General features: G+C 40.7%; 1 protein-coding gene across 1 annotated transcript in view; it reads right to left on the reverse strand.

Moving 5' to 3' along the window:
* PARVA (parvin alpha) overlaps window positions 1–17,609 on the reverse strand; it is a 158,867-nt gene that overhangs the window by 140,901 nt on the left and 357 nt on the right. The gene's annotated exons all lie outside the window — the stretch shown is intronic.

A 17,609-nucleotide genomic window follows, 5' to 3' on the forward strand; every position in this document is an offset into this window, starting at 1 on the left:
AAATTCCACAGAACTCATGATAGAAAATGTTCTCCACATCTAGAAAAAAAAAACCTGTGGAATCTGGATACAGATTGAACCATACTGTTTCTACTTTTTTTTCTTTGTTGAGATTTTTCCCTTTGTTCTGATTTTTCTTTCACAATTTGACTAATGCAGAGACATGTTTAATGTGATTGTACATATATAACCTATATCAGTTTGCTTTCTGTCTTAGGGAGTGAGGAAATCTTATAAAAACAAATGCTAAAAACTATTTTTACATGTAACTGGAAAATAATAAAACTTTTATGATTAAAATTTAAAAAAAAAAAAGAGCTTCCATAAAATTCAAGGAAACTGGACCTGGGCAACTATATAAAAATAATGTGTTTTCTGGCTGGAAGTTTATTAAAAATGATAAATTTTGCAAGCACCTATGAGAAAGACTTACATATATGAAGCATAGGAAATTCAAATAATGCAGGATTATTTTGAATTCACAGGAATCCAAAGGAAGGAATGGTATATATATATATATATATATATATATATATATATATATATATATATATAATGTATACATATAATGGTATATGTGTGTGTATATATATCATTCCTTCCTGTGAATTTTTGTGAATTCAAAATAATATTGCATTATTTATATTTTGTATATATATATATATACACACACACATACATACATACATACATACATACATACATACTCTGAAAAACAAAGGAGCTCAAGCTGCAAACTTTAAAACCTGGACCTAATAATCAATGGAAAAAAATCTTCAATAAAAGCAAAATTTGGGGTATTTATGAAAACACACACACACACCAGTAGTCAATAGGATATTTGATTTGCATGCATCCCAAACAATAAAAATACAACAAAAAGAAATCCAATTATAAAAGAAAAACTAAAGTAATGGAATTAATTCTTATATCAAAAGGCTTTGCTTTAAGAGTGAAAGATTTGCCTATGGGGTAAAAGAAAGAAGAGAGATTATCTAGGGATTTTAAAAGACATAAAAAGAACTTAAAGAAACAAAGGAGGAGAAGACTGAGGTGTTTAACTGATATGCCCTAGACTAAATTCCCTGACTCCCTAGAGATGGGAAAGTGCTGCTAAGTGTAACATTGCATAAACGGAGAGAAAGCCAGAGAGTAATATGTGATATATCTCTACTAAGTCCATTGGTGAACAGTGAAAGGATGGTGATTCCTAATGTCTCTTGGCAAGAAGGGGTACTGCAGGATAAAGGAAGCAAATTGTCATGAAGAAATAGTTATGTGTTTGCAGGTGGAGATACATACCTTGTAGTTGGTTTAATCTTGGTTTAATCTTTTTAAGCAAAACTAATCATTGGGGGAAATACCGACTTAAAGGGGGAAGAATGCTTTTTTAAAAAGCAATGTTTTTTAAAAATGGAAGAAAATACAAGCCAAAATCCCATAATGTTAACTATAAATACATTAAACTATCTAGTAAAAGGAAAGAGCATGATAGAATGGACAAGAAAATAAAACCCAACAATTTATTGTACATAAGGAACATATAAAAATAAAGACACACAGAATAAAAAGGAAGAACTGAAACAAAATTACCATGCATTAGGTGAATCCCAAAAGGCAGGCATTGCAATTATGCTACCAAATGAAGCAAAGATAAAACTTCACAATATCAAAAGAGAAAAACAGAGATATTATATTATATTTAAAGGTACCACAATGAACAAATATGAATGCTAAACATATGTGCACCAAATGGCATAAAGTCTAAATTCATAAGGAAAAAGTTAACTGAACTGTAAAAAGGCATAGGTAGTAACAATATGAGTAGGAACCTTTAATGTTTCTCTCTTGGGGCTGGACAATTCTAATAGAAAAAGAGCCAAAGGGAAAATACAGGACTTGAAAAACTGTCAGAATTTAGAGCTGAAAGGTTTAAGGCATCTATTGAATGAAATATTAAAGGATATACATATTTTTCAGCACATGATACATTTACAAAAATAATTCCATGCTAGGAAATAAGAAATTACAAATATTAAAAAGTAGAAATATTAAACACATCCTTTATAGATCATAATGCAATAAAAATAGCAAGAAATACAGGGAACACAAGCCAAAGATACTGACCTAAAAGGAGAACTGAAAAGAACATCTTGAATAGGTGGGTCAAAGAATAAAACAATCAAAGACCGTGAAAGAGAATGAAAGTAGTGAGATAATATACCAGAATTTCTAAGATGAAGCTAAAGCAGTTCTAAAGAGGAACAATTACATCCCTGAGAACTTACATGAACAAAACAGCTAAGGAGAGAATGAACAGAAAATGGAATTTTATGTGAGAAAATTAATGAATGAGCCCAAAATAAGCATAAAAGGGGAAATTTGAAAAGTTAAATAGACCAATTAAAAACAAAAAGACGGTACAACTAATAAAACTAAAAGCTGTTTTTCTAAAAAAAAAAAATCTAACAAAAATCAATAAACCTTTACTTAATTTAAAAGAAGGAAAACCAAGTTAACAAAATAAAAAATTAACAAGGTGATCACATGACAAATAAAAGCAAAAAGAATAATCAGAATCTCCTATAGACAGTTACATGCCAGTAAAACTGAGAACTCAAAAGAGGGTGAACTATAAAAATATAAAGTACCTAAATTAGCAGAACATGAAATAGGCAATAGGATTTTCGACTTAAAGCTAGAAATTACCTAGAGGCTATTGAGTCCAACTGCCTCATTTTTTTGTTTGTTTTTTGTTTTTGTGGGGCAATGGGGGTTAAGTGACTTGCCCAGGGTCATACAGCTAGTAAGTGTCAAGTGTCTGAGACCAGATTTCAACTCAGGTACTCCTGAATCCAGGGCCAGTGCTTTATCCACTGTGCCACCTAGCTGCCCCCTGCCTCATTTTTTATAGAGGGAACCGAAGCCCAGAGAGGTTAAGTGATTTACCCAGAGTCACACAGCTAGCAAGTATCGGAAGCAGGATTAGAGTTCAGGTCTTTCTTGACTCCAAATCCAGCACTCTATTCACTGTACCACCTAGCTGTGCCTGATAGAAATCTGAATTTAATTTTATAAAAGAAATTTGAACTATCTACAAAAGCAATGCTAATGTCAGGGAGGGGAAGGTTGGGAGGGAGAAATCCAATCCAGAATGATTATACAGTCAAATTCTACCCTTAAAAAAAAACAACAACAATTAGGGCATATACTATATAAATTATCCTCAAAAATTGAGAAAGAAGACATACTACCAAACTCCTTTATGACATATAGTCTTAATACCTACACTGAAAAAAAAAGAAAGAAAACTATAAACCAATCTCACCAATGAATATTCATTCAAAGATTTTCAATAAAAGCCTGGAAAAAAGGAATAGGAATGTTATTTGGTAACCATCTCTAATTCTCTCACAAAGTAGGGGGAAGATGTACAGACATCTACTCAATTGAAATAAATAGGTGGACTGCAGGAAAGTAGGAGTGGAAGGGGATAAAGGGGGAGTAATAGAAGGGAGGACAGACTGGGGAAGGGGGTAGTCAGAAGCAAAACACTTTTGAGGAGGGACAAGGTGAAAGAAGATAGAAATAGAGTAAATGTCATGGGGAGGGAATAGGATGGAGAGAAATACAGTTAGCAATAGGAACTGTGAAAAAAAATTGAAGCAAGTTTGCCTGACAGGCCTTATTTCTCAAACACATAGAGAATTGAGTTAAATTTGTTAAAATAAGAGCCATTCCCCAATTGATAGATGATCAAAAGGTACGAAGTTTTCAGATGAAATAATCAAGCTACCTATAATCATATGAAAAAAAAAAAACGTTCTAACTCAAACATTCTGTAGAGCAATTTGGAACTATGGCCAAAAGGCTATAAAACCATGCATACTCTTTGACCTAGTAATACCACTACAAAGTTGGTATCCAAAAAGAGATAAAAAACAAAAAGTTGAATTCGAAAGTGAGGAGATGCCCATCAATTGGGAAATGAATGAACAAATTGCGGGATGAGATTATGATGGAACACTATTGTGCTATAAGAAATGATGATGCTATCAGAAAAACCTGGAAAGATTTACATGAGCTGATGCAAAGTGAAATGTACTGTATACAAAGTAACAACAATATTGTAAGACGATCAGCTGTCTTAACTATTTTCAGCAATACAATGATCCAAAACAACTCTGAAGGACTTATGAAAAATGTAATCCATCTCCAGAGAAAGAACTGAAGCATTTTTTTTTAGTTCCTTTTTCTTAAGTTTTTTTTGTCTGTTTTCTTTCACAACCTGACTAATACGGAAATGTTTTGCATGATATACATGTATAACTTATACTGAATTGCTTGAGTTCTTAAGGGGGTGTGGGGAGGAAGAGAATTTGGAACACAAAGTTTTAAAAATCAACATTAAGGGGCAGCTAGGTGGCGCAGTGGATAGAGCACCGGCCCTGGAGTCAGGAGTACCTGAGTTCGAATCCCGCCTCAGACACTTAACACACACTTGCTAGCTGTGTGACCCTGGGCAAGTCACTTGACCCCAATTGCCTCACTAAAAAAAAAAATCAACATTAAGAATTGTTTTTACATGTAATTGGGGAAAAATAAAATTCTAAATTATTAAAAATTTTAAAAAGAAAGAAAGAAATAGGTGGAAAGGTCTCTATACTTCCTAGACCACATTGATTTCAGGTCTGAACTCCCAGCAGCAGGTATAAAAGCAAGTTTATAAGGATGATTATTAAATCACTTCACCCTACTCACTCAAACCTTTATCATCTCTAACCTGCAGTATTGCAAACTACTTACTAATTGGTCTTTATGTTTCTAGTTTCTTCTTTTTCTAATCCATCCCCTACACTGATGTTCTCTAAAGCACAGTTCTTATTAAAAAATCTTCAGTAACTCCCTATTGCCCCAGGATTAAATTCAAATTCCTTAGTCGGACTTTAAAGCCCTCTACAATAATCTTTTAACTACCCTTCCAATCTTGTTTCCTTCTTACTCTTCATCAAGCACTCACCATTTCTATCAACTAGCACTCTCTGAACATAACATTCCTTTTCCCAAATCCATGGCTTTGTACAGGTAGACCTCCATTTCTGAAATGCACTCACTCCCTCCTTTCATAGCTTCCCTGAAGGAGCCATTCCCCCAACCCCCTCCCAGTTATCAGGGCTTTCTCCATCTTGAAATTACTTTATACAGGAGCCTTTACCTCATTCCCAACCTAGTAACTCCTGCCCCCATTAATCTGTATTTATTTATCTTTGTTTACTTTGTATCCTCCCAAGTGAAATGTAATTTCCAGGAAGTCAGGGTTTTTTTTTTAATCCTCTGGACCTGGTAATATTTATGCTATATTGTACATCTACCTGTAGTTACCTCCCCCAGTAGAATCTAAGTTCTTTGGGTACAAGAATAGGTTTGTTTATGTTTGTATCTTAAGTTATTGGCAAACAGTAGGTGCCTAATAAATTTGTTGGCTTGAATACTGCATAAGAACAAGGCTTATTGTCTCAACTCTTATGAATTGAGTCCTCTCTCTGCAAGAAGCTATTTAAATGGCCACAATAACCACATTTTAATGAACTTTTCCAAAAGGCAATGAAATTGTCATCACATTCACATAAAGGACAATAGTCCATCTTGGCCCAAAGCTACAAAACACAACTGCCTGGTACCAGAGGAACAAGACATGGATTTTTTTTTTTTTAACAAGAACATGAGCTAGACCATAAATTACACCTCCTAGCACCAGTAATGTGAAAAGGCCAGGTAGCAGGGAGTCCAAATTACTAAAAATTGATGTCATATCCATTGAAAAGCTGACAGTTAGAATCTATAAACTGAATGACAATTGCTATCCATCCAATTCAGGGGACTGAGCTGTCTGTTTCCCCATCTGTTCCAACACCAATTTCAGCAATTTTGAACTTTGCTCTCGGTTGCTGAACGTCTCGGATTTATTAAAGTGTCAGAGTACAATTGTTCCGACACCCTCCTCTGGCAGGGCTATTACTAGGTGTGAAATTTTGATGCCCATCATCCAGAATCAGGTGCAGGAGGACGAACAGCCCAATCGGACCCTACTGTTCTCATTATGGGAGAACTTCTAATTTAACATAATGAGACTTACGGAGGAAAGGGGATCGGGGTGAGGGGGAGAGGAGGAAGGGAAGGAAAGATCATTCTTCCTTCCTGCCACTTGGGAAAGGTGCTAGGAAAAGGGACCTAGCAGGACAAGGCGAAGGGCTCTGCTGCCCTGTAAATTGTCAGGATTTACCCCTAAATAATAATCATTGCAGACACACAAGGCACACTGTATACATAATCTACTTAGATCTTCCCAATGATAATGATAACAGCTAGCATTTCGATAACACTTCAAGGTTTGCAAGCCATTTCATATGTTTCATCTCTTTTGATTCTCACAACAACACTATGAGGTAGCTATCATTAACCCCATTTTACAGAGGAAGGCAGTGAGGTCATGAGAGGTTTGGCCCTTCCACATTATAGAATTTCCAAGTCTCTTCTGTCTATTTGTGTGGCATTAGCTAAGTCTCCTATTCTCTCTGGGCCTCTGTTTCCTCAGCTGTAAAACGAAGGGGTTAGAGTACTTGGTCACTGAGGCCTCCCTTGGCTCTAAATTTATGAGCCTGAGTGATTTATCCAAGATCAGACAACTATTGTTCAGTCATTTCAGTTGTGTCCAACTTGTCGTGGTCCTATTTGGGGTTTCCTTGGCAGAGGGACTGGAGTGGTTTGCCATTTCTGTCTCCAGCTCATTTTTTCAGATGGAGAAACTGAGGCAAACAGGGTAAAGTGACTTGCCCGGGGTCACACCGCTAGTAAGTGTCTGAGGCCAGATTTGAATTGAGGAAGATGAGTTTTTCAGGACCCAAATTCTACCCACTAGGCCACCTAGCTGGCCTAGCAAACAACTAATGTGGGACTCGAAACCAGGTCTCCCAGGTTTCAAGTCTACCATTGTATCTCATTAAGACACATCTTTAAACTCTCCAACGAAATTTCACAGATAGCAGTGATACACTGAATGGGAAATCCAGATGCTACTTTAATTGGATGTTTCATTATTTCACATATATATGTGCCCAGAGGAGAAAGTGGTAGAAAACATGTGCCCCTTGAGAGGGCTAAATGGAATCTGGGGACACACTGTATCCTCAGGTTCTGATCTGGTAGAAGTGAAAACATCTGGGCAACCGTATCCTCCAATCTCCTGTCACCAATCAGGCCCCAGACATCACTTTCCCTGAGATACCCGACTTCCCTTTCATCAAGGACATCACTCACGTCTCCTTTGTGTCAGAATTGTATCTTTCAGCAGCACAGAAGATAGGAGGCTGTATCCACATTTACAAAATCGATCAGGAAACAAGGAGGATAAGGGGAAATGAGACAGTGATGAAATATGCTGAAAGCCAACACTGTAGGGGGAAAGTGTCTGCCTCTATTGGTGTTTTACCCACAAAAAGTGCCCAGAGGTACTGGGAGGTGATAATTGTGACCTCCAGCTGACTCAGAATGAGATTTCCAGATGAAATGAAACACCTGACTACTGATTTCTGAATGCATTTCTACTACAGTGCAAACCTCTCCTTTCTTAACCATCAAACCTGGAAAAGGATTCTCATGATGGTGCCCAAATACAATAAAGGAGGGAAGCACAGATCAACTCTGAAATCCACGGCTGACCACATCTTACCCAAGTGTGGTTGTCTGGTTCTCAAAGAGGCCCAATGACATCAGGAAAGTGATGTCGTGGCTTGTAAGTGAATTGGATTTAAGTGAGGCAGAGCAGTGCAGAGTCATTAGCCTCACTCTCTCCTCCAGAATCATCTGGGTCCAGTTGCAAGATATAGATCAAAACGACTAGAGATAACCCCAGATGCAGTGAGAGACCTTGGCCTTTTAAGCTAAGGTCTTTCCCAGAACTGTTTGTCTAAGGCAATACCCATTCAGTGATTAAGGCTAGGTAAGAAATGAGACAAAAAATGGCCTCCTTTACCTACTCAAAAAAAAAAAAAATCAATCTGGGAGAAGACCCTCAGGGTTTCTGCCCAGAACAGAAGCAATTGCTATTTACACTTTGAGCCATCAAAACCCAAACAATGACCAAGTGAGTCTTGGACTGGGACCTATTATTGGCCAGTCAGTGACAGCCAGAGTGATTTGGTCAAGTAGCTCCATTTGAATCCCAATAGACTTTATCAAAGCCTGTTGGTTTTTTCCCAGTGCAGTATTTCAAGAAATCATAAATGAGACTGGCCAATGTAGACAGAACTCCTGAAAGGTCACATCATAGGGGCTTCTTAATTTTAAGAAAACCTAGTGTATATAGATCCAAACTTACTAAACCAATACATTAAGAAGTAATTATTCATACTAAAAAGAGGCATGGCGGGGTGGGGTGGGGGGTGTTCATTTAATAATCAGTTTCATTGCAGGGTTCCTTTGTCATCAGCTCCTTGAAATTATTCAATTATTTGTTTACAAATAATAATTATCTGATAGAGGATAGGGATCAAATCCACAGTTTAAACAAACCATTGAAGGCCAATTCAAAGAGAAAATAAAATCTCAGATTATACCTGACCAATTACAGTGGACATCTCTATTTCATGCCAGAATGAATGGGACATTTGATACCCTACTGCTTCTTTTCCGTACAGTAGCTCAGTTTGGGACCCAGACCCTTTAGCAGAGTTAATGCCTTTTTTTCAACCCATAGAATGTTTCTACAAATTAAAAAATAAATAAATAAAGAGGCCTATTGCAAAAGCTGTACCTCCAAATTAATCTCATTACTTGATCATCTCTCCACATAAGATTATAGATTTGGGGCTTCAATGGTCCTTAGAAGTCAGTGAATTTAACCCTCTTATTTAATAGATGAGGAAGCTGAAGTCCCTTGGCCAAGATCACACGAGTAGTAAGTGGCAATGTTTGTATTTCAATCCATGTCCTTTTATTCCATATCCACTGCTTCACCATACTGGCCATATCTTAAATTCCATATCCCATAACTGCTAACCCATCAGACCCAAAACAAAAAGAAACTACATCATGTTTCCTTTTAAAGAATCTATAAGAAGAACCACCCATTCATAATGGCAGAAGTTAGCCACTTGGATCACAGATATAGAACTAGAAGAAGCTTCCGAGATAATAGAATCCACCCTGATCATTTTACAGATAAACTGAGGCTCTAAGATGTGAAATGACTTGCCCAAAGTCACACAGGTAAGTTAGTGGGCAGAGTCAAGATTCAGGCCTCTAATTTTAAATCCAGTGTCATCTCTACCATACCACACTCTCTCCACTTGATTCCATTCCAATCAATCAATGATTCAGTCTGTCCAGGTATTTTCTCCATTATTACAGATGACAACTCCTATATGACTCAGCAATAGAATTTCAAGAACTGCTGTGGGCTCCCACATTCATCTCCCCAGTGTCTAGCTCTCTCCTGTTAACCTCAGTAGTTGGGCTTCACGAGTTAATATGCCCCCCCAAATTCAACCCTGATTAATTTTTCCAAACTTAGGTTCTGATAGCCTCTGAAGGGTTTGGGGTGTGGTGGTCCCCAAGAGGGCTTATAGATATCTACAGTTATTTATTTCCCTTAGACTAGGGGAGGGGGAAATAGGGTCAATGTTCTCCTGATGTTGATAATCAGTGGAGTAGGGATAACTAATAAACTAGCCTTTAGGGGTGTATGAATGAAGAACAGAAGACAGATTAGGATAAAGGCTTAGGGCATTCATTGTGATTGGTGTGGCATGACTCATAGAAAGACTTTCTCCTCTCTTTGCCCATAGATTAATGTTCATCAATCTGAAAGCTGTGAGGCAATGGGAGTGGTATGTGGATCCCTTAAGTTGAGCATCCCCAATAATTTGCGGTTGTTTGGGTGTGACTGTTTAGAAGTTTTATAAGTAGATTAGGGTTTGGATCTCTGGAAGGGTTGGTTTTGCTCCTAGGGTAGAGAGAGGGTGACAAGGCCCTGTGAGTGTCTCCCTGTGCCAAGCTGAGTTAGGAAAAAATGGGCCCACTGTAATTTTTCCTTGGATTTCCCAATCGCCACATTGTGTGGGGCTCCTCTGAAGTTTTTGCTGGAGCCATTGTGAAACAGAACTGTGCTGTACTGCTTCCTCTTGCACTACCATCTTTTCAGTCACCTGGACAACACTGGTTGAAATTAGAACAATGTCATCACTTACTACCCTTATTAGTAGGTGGCTATTCACTGATGGATTCTTTAGAAGTGAAAGCATGTTTGCTAGTTTGTAAAGGTTCTGTTGATTTTCTGGACTGAGCAAGTTGACCTCATCCAAGAAAAGAAGAGTTTGATTATGGCAGGGAGAATGAGATTTGGGGCACAAATGATAATATAATCATTTATATTTCTATGGAGTCTCATGTTAAAAGACTCCTTTATATATCATTATCTTAATTGATATTCACTATAGCTCCAAGAGGTAGGTTGTGTAAACATCACATCCCGATCATTGTTATTGATCCTTTGTTTTCAAAGAGGACCAATGACATCTTGGGGTGATGTCTTGATTTGCTCTTGAATTAGATTTAAGTGAGGAAGAGCTGCCCAAAGTCATTAGCCTCACTTCGTCTTCCAGAGTCATTAAAGTCCAGTGGTAGGACAAAAGCCAAGACAAGTAGAGATGGGATGCAGTAGATGATCTTAGCATTTTTTATGTTTGACCAAGCTCTAAGGACTTCACAGAGCCTGCTTCAGCCTACTTCATGGTCTTTGGAACAAATTATTCTCATCCACCCATTCCACTGAGGGAATTCTTCACATGTGTGGGATAGACATCCCATAACTCACCAACAGGTTTGAGGCCTGTCAGTTACCCTCAACTTGGTTTAGCTGAGATGGTTTTATTGGGGTGTGGCCACTGCTATAACTTCTTGCAGCCACAGGTGAGAGTTAGGTGACAGGTGGACACCAAAGGGAGGACTAGCACTTCAAATGTGAGAACTTACTGAGCCTTTTTCAGGGATATCACTGTATTAGAGATAAGAAAATGGGCTCAGAGACATTAACTCACTGAGAGTCAGAGTTAGTGTGGTAGAACCAGGACTTGAACCCACATCTCTCAACTTTAGGCTGGGATTCTTTCTTCTGCACCAGCTGTCCCCTACACACAGGGGCCTTCATTAGGAAAGAAGTTTAATAGAAATTGAGTACTGCCTCTCCTTTCTATGTGATTTTTGATGAAAAATAGCACCTGATTTAGAGTAAGAAGGCATGGCTTTGAGTCTGGCTTTGAAAATTGTTACCTGTGTGGACTTGAGAAATTAATTTCTCCTTTCTGGGTCCAAGATTCCTCACTGATAAAATGAGGTGGCTGGACCAGATATCCACTAAAGCCTATCTCTACTTTGCATATAATTCTTTACTTATCTGTCTGTATAGGTGTTATAAAATCTGTTATATGTGTTCTGTGCTACATTCAACTTCTTGCACAGTAGAGTGCAAGCTCCCTGAGGGCAGGGTCTGTTTCATTTTTGTCTCTGTTTCCCACAATTCCTTGCAGCAATAGGTCTTTAACAAATGATTGTTGAAATTAATCAAATTGAATTCTGTGTATTTCAGATAAAAGGAGCATCTATGCAACAGTACTATTGAGCCCGCATGCCACATTTTAGAATGGATACTGGTAAGGAAGATAGAATGCATCCAGAAGAAGATAATCAGGCTGGTGAGGGGATTGGAGAAGATACTTTACAAGGATCAATTGAAGGGACTAGAGATTGGCAGCAAGGTGACACAGAGAATAGAGAACCAGGTCTGGAGTCAGAAATACTCATCTTCCATAGTTCAAATCCAACCTCAGACACTTACTAGCTGTGTGACCCTGGGCACATTACTTCACCCTTTTTGCCTCAGTTTCCTCATCTGTAAAATGGGCTGGAGAAGGAAATGGAAAACTACTCTAGTATCTTTGCCAAGAAAACCCCAAATGGGGTCACAAAGAGTTAGACACCACTCAAATGACTGAACAATGACAAAAGAGATTTTAATCTGAGGAAGAGAAGGCTGACTGGGGAAAAGAGTGATGTATTCTATTCTTTGACAGCCCTCAAGAAGGATGAGATATGTTCTGCTTGACCCCAGAGTAAGTAAGAGCTAGGATCCATGGACACAGAGATACAAAGGTCGATATAGGTATGATGACAGGAACAACTGAGTCACAATTAGAGCCATCTGAAAGTGGAATGGGCTGCCCCAGTAAGGAGCAGGCACCCCCTCCCTGATGCCTACAGAGTTCAGAAAACGAATCGAAGGTCTTAGAGTGGATCTTAGAAATGTGCAGACTAAGATTGGAACAAGGCTTGTTTTACATCAAGGATGTCCAGCTGACTTTCCTCAGTCTGTGCAAAGCGGTTTCCCAGAAGTCAGGCCTGGGAGGAATTGAAGACAAAGAGAAGAAAGCTCTGCAGGACATTTAGCCATCACCTTCAGGCAACAGGGGCCCTTTCCCCCCTGTGAGCTCCATAATTAGATCTTTGCAAATTCGGGGGATGATAAAATAGCCTGCATTGCCTCCCCACAGAAATGATTAGCCAGGCAACTCTTGGCCCCACAGAGCCCTGGTGGCTTTTGAAATTGGAGGCCTTTCTACTGTCTGACTCTGGAATCCTACACCAAGTCCCTTCTCACTCCGTTTTCTTTGTTGGGATCTCCTCGTTGAGAAAAGAAACATCTTTGCTCACAATTAGAGAACAGTGGCCAGATATCCAGGCTTGGCCTCAAAAGGGGAGGGAGAGAGTTTGGGGCTGGGTTGGGAGGTATTTCTTCTACCTCTACCCCTCCAAGGGACGTCTGCCCTGACAGAGCAACACTCCAGTCAATTCTTTTTTTTTTTTTTTTGGCAGGGCAATGGGGGTTAAGTGACTTGCCCAGGGTCACACAGCTAGTAAGTGTCAAGTGTCTAAGGCTGGATTTCAACTCAGGTACTCCTGAATCCAGGGCCGGTGCTTTATCCACTGTGCCACCTAGCTGCCCCCCACTCCAGTCAATTCTAACAGTAGAAGGGCTGAAATCCAGTCCTTGTGTGTATGTATATGCATATAACATATATTCGTTTTATATTTATAACATATAGACAAATAACTTTTGTTGTTGTAGTTCAATTGTTTCAGTCATGTCCAACTCTTCACGACCTCATTTGGGGTTTTCTTGGCAGAGATACTGGAGTAGTTTGCCAATTCCTTCTCCAGCTCATTTTATCAATGAGGAAACTGAGGCAAACAAGGTTAATTGACTTGCCCAGGGTCACACAGCTAGTAAGTGTCTACAACTGGATTTGAACTCAGGAAGAGGAGTCTTCCTCCCTCTAGGCTTGTTACTCCATCCACTCTGCCACCTAGAAGCCCACAAATAACTTTACATTTACATCTACTTTTTCTGGGGGGGTGGGGGGCAATGGGGGTTAAGTGACTTGCTCAGGGTCAAACAGCTAGTAAGTGTCAGGTGTCTGAGGTTGGATTTGAACTAAGGTCCTCCTGAATCCAGGGCTGGTGCTTTATCCACTGCACCACATAGCTGCACCCCTTTTTCTTTAGCATTTGACACTTGACAATCTCCTTCCCTTGACTCTTCTCCACACGTTATAAGTTTTTAAGTCACTGTCTTTTTCATGTCACTCCTCTGAAAACTTTGCTGTATCATTATCCTCATCACAACTACTAGGCATGGGTGTACCCAAGGGCCAAGTACTGGGCTCTCTTCTTTTACTTATCCTTCTTTAGTAGTCTTATACCTTCTATGGGTTCAATTGCCATCTCAAAGCACATAACCATTATAATAACTAAGAATAACATCTAGGATTTACATAGGGTTTTAAGGTTTGCAAAATACTTTGAATATATTAACTCATTTGATCCTCACAACAATCTTGTGAGGTAGGTGCTATTATTATCCTCATTTACAGATGAGGAAACTGACTTTCAGAGATTAAGAGATTTGTCTAGGACCATACAGCTAGTAAATGTTCAAGGTAGAATTCAAACTCGGGTCTTTACCTCATAACTCCCTAGTAGATGACTCCCAGATCTACCTATCCAGTCTCAGTTTCTCTCCTCAATTCCCCACTAACTCTGTTCTGTTTCCCTTCAGCAATCAGGTACATCTTTCTTTGAAAGAAGAAAGCAAAGAAAGGTTTCCCCAAGACTCTACAGAGTTGAGGGAGTGAATGGAGAGAGGGCAAGGGAAAGCTGTGTTGTGCTACAGTGGCTAGAGAATTGCCCAGAAAGACTTGGGTTCAATTCTTACCTCTGATGTGGGCTGGCTGGGTGACCCTGAGCAAGTCACTTAGATTCAGTGCTCTAGGCAACTCTTTGAGATTATACATTTTGGAGAATGTACAGATATGCATCGGTATCAGCAGTTTCCTCACCTTGGAGTTCTTGATACCAATGAAATCACAGTTTCAGGATCTGTCTATTATCTATATGTATGTATATAATATGGAATATACAACATATTATCTGTGTATTGTTTTAATGTATATATGGATATGTACATATAAAGTTTATATATGTATGTATATGCCTGTCTGTATATCTATTTATCATCCATCATTTATCTATCCATCTATCATCTATCTATCTATCTACCTATCTACCTATCTATCTATCTATCTATCTATCTATCTATCTATCTATCTATCTATCATCTATCTATCTATCTACCTATCTATCTATCATCTATCTATCTACCTATCTATCTATCTATCTATCTATCTATCTATCTATCTATCTATCTACCTACCTACCTACCTACCTACCTACCTACCTACCTATCTATCTACCTATCTATCTATCTATCTATCTATCTATCTATCTATCTATCTATCTATCTATCTATCTATCTATCTATCTATCTATCTATCTATCTATCTATCTATCTATCACAGTTAGTAAGTGTCAAGTGTGTGAGGCCGAATTTGAGCTCAGGTCCTCCTGAATCCAGGGCGGGTACTTTATCCACTGTGCCACGTAGCTGCCCCCTCTCTGACAATCTTGAAGACAGAGCCTCTTCCTCCCCTTCCCAGTATTTTTCCTCTGGTCTTACATTCCATATGTACTTGATATATCTTGTAGGTATACGATGATTTGTATACTGTCTTCCCCACTAGAATGTAAGTTTCTTGAGGGCAGCAGAGGTGGTATTTTTTGGTTGTTCTACTTGCCACAAATCTCTCACCAGTATAGTCCATCTTCCACTCAGCTGTCAAAGCACTTTTCCCAAAACACAAGTCTGATTATGACAGCACCCTACTCAATAAACTGGGCAGCTTAGGTGGCACAGTAGATAGAGCACCAGGCCAGGAAGCAGGAAGACCTGAACTCAAATCCAGCCTCAGACACTTAACTAGCTATATGACCCTGGGCAAGTCACTTAACCCTGCTTGCCTCCATTTCCTCATCTGTAAAACAAGCTGGAGAAGGAAATTGCAAGCCTCTCCAGTATCTCTGCCAAGAAAATCCCAAATAGGGGCAGCTAGGTGGCGCACTGGATAGAGCACTGGCCCTGGATTCAGGAGGAACTGAGTTCAAATCTGACCTCAGACACTTTACACTTACTAGCTGTGTGACCCTAGGCAAGTCACTTAACCTCAATTGCTTTACAAAAAAAACAAAACAAAACAAGACAAAAAGAAAATCCCAAATAGGGTCACAAGGAGTCCGACATGATGAACAACACTCAATAAAGTCCAATGGTTCCTTGTCACCTCCAAGATCAAGTATAAAATCCTCTGGTTTTCCAAGCCCTTCATAACCCAACTCCTTCCCATGTTTCCAGTGGTTTATGCACTTGGTGATCCAGTGACACAGGCCTCCCTGTTACTCTCACACAGCATGTACGTGACTCCCAACATTTTCACTGGCTGTCCCTCATGCCTGGAATATTCTCTCTCCTCTTTCTCCCCTTTCTCTCTTCCGCCTAAAATCTCACCTTCTATAGGAAGCCTTTCCCGACCTCTCTTAATTCTAGCGACTTCCCCTTTTCGATCATCTCTCATGTCTCCTGTATACTTCCTTTTAGTATGCAGTTTGCATGTCACCTTCCCCATGAGGCTGTGAAATCCTTGAGAGGAGGGGCTATCTTTTACTTCTCTTTGTGTTCCCAGAGCTCAGCTCAGTGCCCAGTACTTTGTAAATGCTTAATAATCGCTTATTGACTGACTGGTGGCCTTTTTGCATTCCCATCGCTTAGTCCAATGGCCGAAGGACCCAGTATCATGGCCAGCCAGAAATCAAGTCCCAGCTCAACCGCTTAGAGATTATAAAACCTTCCACATGCCCCCTCTTTTTAAGCTGTGTTATCAGCGAAGCTGGGAGAGGCAGTAATTTCACTTCTTTCAGAAAGGTATGGTCAAGAGCCAAAAGGCCAGTGTAGCCTTGATCACAGTTCTCTACTGAGTGTAAACTGGGTTGGTTCTTTCTAGTGCCGGCCGCTAAAGGGAATAGTTTTAAGATTACGGAGTAAAGAATAAAGGCTCATGTTGGACCTAGGAGTCAGGACTTTGGTTTGGCACTTGGGTGACTCGGAGGAAGTCACCTCATTTTTCCTGTTCTTCTTCATCTGCGGAAAGGGGTTAATAACACCAGCAGTCTCTCCCTTAGAGGGTCCTGAGGCTGAAAAGGGGCCGCATACTCTAAAATATTTTGGGAATTTGACTGGGGCGCCCTTTCGTCATCCGTGATCATCATTATAATTATGGCCCTGGGCCTCTGTACCCTCTGAAAGTGGATGCAGGGAGTAAGGGAGAGATGATTATGTGCCACAGCCTTGCCCAGTGCCGGCCTCCCTCCTTCGGGGAATGGGGGAGGGTTCTAGCAAACACCGGGCGGGGGCAGCCCCCAGTTCGTCCTGTCCAGCTGCCAGAGCCCGGCGGGGGCAGCGCAGAAATCCACCCCGCCGGCCTCTCCCGCCATTCCGGGAAGACCTAGAACTGCATCGCTCCCGGGGGTGGGGGGATCCTCCATTAAAAAGTCCGGAGGAGGCGCACGGAGCCCTAGAGCGGGGCCCAGCCCTCGCCACGGCCGGCGGCTCTCGGATTGGGGCTCCCACGGCGCAGAGGGCCGGGGGCAGCCAGGGGCTCGGGACAGGGGCCTAGCCAGGCCGGGGGTGGAGGGAGAGCACATCCGGGGAGCTGAGCCGGCCCGCGGGGGGCGGGGCAGGCCCTGGAGCCTCTCTGGGCTCCCGCATTTTTCCAGAGTGACGTTTCCACAGGAAATACAACCGCGCACATACAACACACACACACGCACACGCACACACACACACACACACACACACACACACACAGACGCGCACACACCGAACCCCCCGACCTTCTAGCCCCGGGGCTCGCAGCCGGCTCTGGGCTCCCGGCTCTCGCGCTGCCAAGACGCGCTGCCCCCACCCAGGACGTACGCAGAGCCGGCCTGGCCACCCCCGGCCCTCCGAACCCAGCCCACCCCGGCCCTGCCGTGCCTGGCCCGGCCCTACCCTGCCCTGCCCTGCCCCGGCCGCCCCTCCCAGGGCGCTGTCCGACTGGGCAGGCTCC

Source organism: Dromiciops gliroides, chromosome 6 (genome assembly GCF_019393635.1).
Source record: "Dromiciops gliroides isolate mDroGli1 chromosome 6, mDroGli1.pri, whole genome shotgun sequence".
NCBI classification, from domain to species: Eukaryota; Metazoa; Chordata; class Mammalia; order Microbiotheria; family Microbiotheriidae; genus Dromiciops; species Dromiciops gliroides.